Here is a 6,143-nt window from a genome sequence, read left to right on the forward strand (position 1 = left end):
GTGAACGCTTTATGGTTACACTAAATTTATGAAGTTTTCTAAATTCAATAATAATAAATAGAAGTTTTAAATTAATCCATTTTCCACAATGGTATTAGAGTTAAGTTTTCAAAAGTTTTTGTAAACCCGTGGGATACCAAAAGTGGGGTGTTACAAAACACGTGCTGCAGTTTCGTACACTTTGTCGATGGAGACAACAACTTCCTGCGCAACAGTTGTGGTAGTAGGTGAAGGTTTTCTTTGAGAGAGGGTTTTTGGTAGATTAGGGTTTTTGACAGATGAGTGCTTGAGAGAGAATTTGGAATGACTTAGGAAACACAAAAACTTTTGAAGTTTCTAGTGGTTATGTGTGTAAAGGATAAAGATAATTTCTTGGAATGGTAACTGATGCAAACTCATAGCCAAGGGTCCAACCACTATAAGTATGGCCAAGCTCCTTTGAGACGAACCATCCATAGAAGGAGAAACAAAGGTGTGTTTCATTTGGGCCATCATGAAAGAAAAATGAGTAGTGTAGGATTTAGACCATGTATTCGGCCATGTAGTGTAGGTTTGATTAAGGCTTGTATTAAGGCCTAAGTAACATAGGATTTTCCCTAAGTTAGATATCCAAACCAAGTGGAAAGTGGGTGCCATGTGTCATGCTTCCATTGGAGAGGATTTGGTTTTTAGAAAGTTGTCACATGGCACCTTAATAGTGGAGAGTTTTTCTCTTTGGTAGTGACAACATGTCCCTCCACCATTGGAGAGGATTTGGTTTTAGTAATGACCACATGACACTCTAGGAATGGAGAGGATTTGGTTTTTAGTATTCAATGATCTCTTGTATATTTCCTCTCTCACTTATACAACCTTCTTTGAGAGATGATCGTTGGACATAGAGCTGACATTCAGATAGACTTCATATCCTTTTTAGGTAATTAGCCAGACTTAGGTCTACGTTGTAGAGTGATAGTGCTTTATCAACGCTTTCTTTCATAGGTAGCTTGTATGATCTTTCAGAGCTAAAAGTTTTGAGAAAATATTCCAGGAATGTCTTCCTATTGCTCAATGTCTTTCTATTCTTTGTGTAGAGCTTCTGAATAAAGCTTGGTGTTGAAATTACCTGCATAGACAAAGAGAGTAAAGCATGCAAGAAAAGAAAATTTAAATGTTTTAAAAGTTGATGATCATGACGTACGTTGCGTGTTTAAAACACTTTGGCACATGTCAACATCATTTGATAAAACCATCATTTGAAGGCAAAGCGCTTGATTTGACTAATATAATCTTTAAATTCTTGTTTCATAAAGTTGTCTAAGCTATAATACATTGTTTAGTCATGCTTAGAAAGGCGAACATTTAGATGCTTTATCATTTGTTCAGACGTTATATCTTTTGTTTAGGTGTTGTAATGTTTAAACACTCTGTTAGGAGTTCTATAGCATATTAGATAATTATATACCATTTGATGGAGTTTTTATATTTATATCTTAGATGTTTCATTTTGCAAATGCTTATTGGCTTTTAGATATTAAATCTTAAGCATTAGCGTTTAGCTCAGCATTTATTTGGATTATCTCAGATGTTGTTTGTTGTTGGATAGAGTTTACTTAAAACACTACATTGATTATAAATGTTTATCTCATTCAATACTTTGGATAAATAATTATATTTGATAAACACTTATTTCATATAGTGTTATTCTTTAGCATATACAAACATTAGATGCTACATTTTATAAATAATATTTCTTTAAGTATTGTTTGTTAAATCAAAACATGTGTTGCTAGACAATCTAGTCTCTCTAGACGATTTTGTCTTAACAAGTTTGATTTCACTTAACAAGTTTGTGATTATTCATTGTAATTGAAAGTTCTTGATTTTAGGAGAAAATTGAAAAATTAGTGAAGAAATTGGTTTAACCCACTTTTATTATTTCTAATTGGATAAAATAATGTGCTTGAATTTTAGAGAGTTGCTCCCTCCACCACCACGATATGCTCCCTACACCTCCTCAAATTTTTTTATTTCCAAAACTATCCTTAGGTTAAAGGTTAAAACTTTTTTACTTTTACCATGAATTTTTAATTTATTTTCCAAATCCTAATTTTACCTCATTCATATTCTCTGAATGCAGTAGCTGCACCCCCACCCTCATGTCAACTCAATTTTCTTCTACCTAGTTGTACCTAATTTAATAGATATGTTAATCACCATGTTATCGGTTGAGTATCTGAAAATATATTGTAATATATTTTTTTATATCATTGGATATCCACATATATATTTTATATTTTATATTTTATAATTTAAAAAAAATAAAATATAAACTTAGATTAGATTAAAAAATCTTATGTACAATTCAAATCAAATTAAATGAAATATTAGTGCAAATAAATTTAACTTTTTTTTAAAAATTAAATTTAAATGAATTGCATCAAAATATAAATTCTAAAAATTTAATCTCTTACAAAATAAATTCAATTTTATAGGTCTAAATAAAAAAATAGAAATATGTGAACACAAATTTTAAATTATTCTTATATAATTAATAGGTTTTCATTATTAATTTTATTTTCATCATTCAAATTTAAAAGATTCATTAACTAAAATTCAATAATAATTACGTATAATCGAATACATGATATTATTTTTATGTACTTCATCAACAAAAGATAATTAAAAATCTATATCTGATATGGATACAACTAGGTAGAAGAAGATTGAGTTGACATAGTCATGAGGGTGCAGTTGTTCCATTCAGGGAATATGAATAAGGTAAAATTAGGGTTTGGAAAATAAATTAAAAATTTGTAGTAAAAGTAAAAAGGTTTTAACCTTTAACCTAAGAATAGTTTTGGAAATAAAAGAATTTGAAGAAATGTAGGTAGCATGCTGTGATGGTCGAGGGAGCAACACTCTGAATTGTAGATTGCTCCCTCCACCCCCACACATCTCTTCCTTCACCTCCCCAATTTTCTAAAATGTCAATTATATCCTTCTAAAATGACAATTATATCCTCAAAAGTTAAAATTTTTTATTTTTATTATTTTAATATTTTAATTTATTTAAAACTTCTGATTTACTTCTATGCACCTCTTCCTCTCTTCCATCTCCGTTTACCTTTCTCTCTTCCGTAAAGCTTCTTCTCCATTTCTCCATTTCCGTTTATCATTTTCTCTTCCGTAAAGCTTCTTCTCCATTTCTCCATTTCTCCATTTCCGTTTATCATATATAACATTTAAAATTATAAATTTAAATATAAATTACTGTAAATAAAATAAACAAATAAAATAAAAACGAAACGAAAAAACAACGCTATGGATGACATCCTTCAACGGATGTCAACATCCGTTTAAGGCAAAACGGATGTCAACATCCGTTTAAGGCGAAACGGATGTCAACATCCGTTTAAGGCGAAACGGATGTCAACATCCGTTTAAGGCAAAACGGATGTCGACATCCGTTTCGTACGTTGAAGGATGTCATATGTGGCTTATTGCAGGTGGCAGGAGAACCAGAATTCTCTTCCCATCTCAAAGGTAGGTTTATCGAACACTGCAGAGCTGCAATGGGACGTGTGATCCGTGCGCAGCGTAAGGGTGCGGGCTCAGTCTTCAAGTCCCACACTCACCACCGCAAGGGACCGGCTCGCTTCCGGAGCCTGGACTTCGGGGAGCGGAATGGCTACCTCAAGGGTGTCGTTACCGACGTCATCCACGACCCTGGCCGCGGTGCCCCACTTGCCAAGGTGACTTTCCGCCACCCATTCAGATACAAGAAGCAAAACGAGCTCTTCGTTGCCGCCGAAGGCCTTTATACGGGTCAGTTCATATACTGTGGCAAGAAGGCCACTCTCGTAGTTGGTAATGTTTTGCCCCTTCGCTCTATCCCTGAAGGAGCTGTTATATGCAACGTTGAGCACCATGTCGGTGACCGTGGTGTCTTTGATAGGGCTTCCGGCGATTATGCCATCGTTATCAGTCACAACCCTGATAATGACACCTCTAGGTTCGTATCCGCGTTTTTTTTGTTATGTTAGAATTTTCAATTTTGAATTGCGCATTATAATTTACAATTTACTGGTTTAGGATTTTGGTAGAACTGTTTAGGATTTTGCAAGTTTTCGGAACATTATAATTCCGTCTTTCGCAATTCGATTTTTGTTGTAATTGTAATTATGGGGCATTTGGTCGCTGGTTGATTGTACCTTACTGGATTAATGTTTTATTGAAGTGCTTAGCCTGAGCTTTAATTCATGGACGAGGAAGGTTGGGAATTTGGGGGAATTTGGGTGAATTTGGGTGAATTGGAGCTGTAGCCAAGCTCAAGAGGGATGGCTCCCTGCAATGAATTTATGTTAAGGTAAAGACTTTGAAGCATAGGGAACCCCCCGAGCTCTCTGGGGAGGGAACCAGAGAGATTTGCTGATGGGAGCTGAAGAGAAAGCAAGTGAAGAGAAGGGTCCTTGTGGAGTGTAAGGTTGGTAGATTGTGGAGATGACAAGTCAGTGCATGAAAGAGGAGTGCCACTGGAGAACACCCACTTGAGGATATAATAATAATAAAAATAAAAAATTTTAACTTTTGAGGATATAATTGTCATTTTAGAAGGATATAATTGGCATTTTAGAAAATTGGGAGGTGGAGGAAGAGATGTGTGGGGGTGGAGGGAGCAACACTCTGAATTTTATGAGTTTGTAAGCACAAATTTTCTATTTTAACTCTAATTAAGCCCAACATCATGTATTTCAATTTAAAAATATTTCAAATTGTAAAGTCATATATTTTAACATCTATTTCTTTGAATTATTGGTGTTTTGTCTTAATTCTCATTTTTCTAAAATTTTAGAATAAAAATTTCTATAAGTGATAAATTTGTAAAAAACAAAAACTAGTAAGAATTTTAATTGAGATATATTTATTAGTTAAATTCATATTGGAAATCAATTATGAAACATCATTCATTCTAAATTTAATAGTTCTAAAACAAATTATTACATTGAATTTTTTAGGTGTTTACAAAAGTAAACTTAACCAATTGACTAGGTACTAATTTATTAAAAACTGACTAGTACTATTACGCAATTATGAAAATTTTTGGGAAAAAACTTTTAAATAATACAAATTATTTAAGGATCAATTTAAACATTATTGGAAAATATTTAGGAGTGAATTTGTAATTTTAAATTTTTTTAATAACTGACATGCAATTATTTTAAAGTTAACATAAAACACTCAATTTCATTCTTAATTGATGTGCACCAAATTTTTAAGTCAAAACAAAAAATTCAACCATAACAAACAATAATTAATATTAGTTTCTATACTAGGTGAAAAGAAAATAAGACGTTAGATTGAATTTGAATAATACCCAGATAATTTGGGAGAATTTGGCTTTGATCAACATCTCGATTTTCGTCTTTGATTTCTCCAAGGTGAAAATCTTCAAATTGTTTGTTTTATTGACTTTTTGCTTCAATTATAGGAAAAATAAAAATGTTTAACCAAACTTCTATCAAGCCTTGACACCTCGTCATATCTCAAATATAAAGTAAATTTTATACTAATGAAGTAGCAATACTCTTTTCTATTTAAAGTTCTTGTTAACTTGATTGGAAAAAAATATTGTAAAAATCAATCTCTTTTCTTATATTCAATAGCTCAATTGCAAATCATTCATAAAATTTGGAATAGAGAACTTCACCGTGTCCTTGAAATACATATAACATTCGTCTTTATAGAAAATCATTTTTTTCAACCCTTTTATAAACATACCAAAGAAACACTTAAATTTGTTTGAGCTTCAAATTGATAATATATTCATCCACAAATCCATCAAAATCATTGATAATTTTGTACTTAATAATAAAATAAATAAATGGTTCATGATATTGCATGTATAACACGCAGGAAAAAGAAGAAAAGACTTCACTTTCGGTTAAAGAGAAGAAATTTGCCCATGTTTTTGGCATATCTAACAAACCTGTTTAACAGTTAAATGTCCACTACACGAACCATCGAAGAAGGAGGTAAGAAACATGATAAAGATCAATCCCTTTCCCCTTTTCCTTTTCTTAATTCGATTTTGTCATTACGTGTCGTTTGGTACAATTTAAGATGAATCAAACTCGTAAATTAGACATGTGGAGCATCATCAT

General features: G+C 32.2%; 1 pseudogene; it reads left to right on the top strand.

The window, feature by feature from the left end:
- The first annotated feature begins 2,721 nt into the window (after positions 1-2,721).
- Positions 2,722-4,123, top strand: LOC124845776 (large ribosomal subunit protein uL2x pseudogene; annotated as a pseudogene).
- Positions 4,124-6,143: the final 2,020 nt, after the last annotated feature.

This window comes from Vigna umbellata, chromosome 3 (genome assembly GCF_029865625.1).
Source record: "Vigna umbellata cultivar VRB3 chromosome 3, Vumbellata_1.0, whole genome shotgun sequence".
NCBI lineage: Eukaryota > Viridiplantae > Streptophyta > Magnoliopsida > Fabales > Fabaceae > Vigna > Vigna umbellata.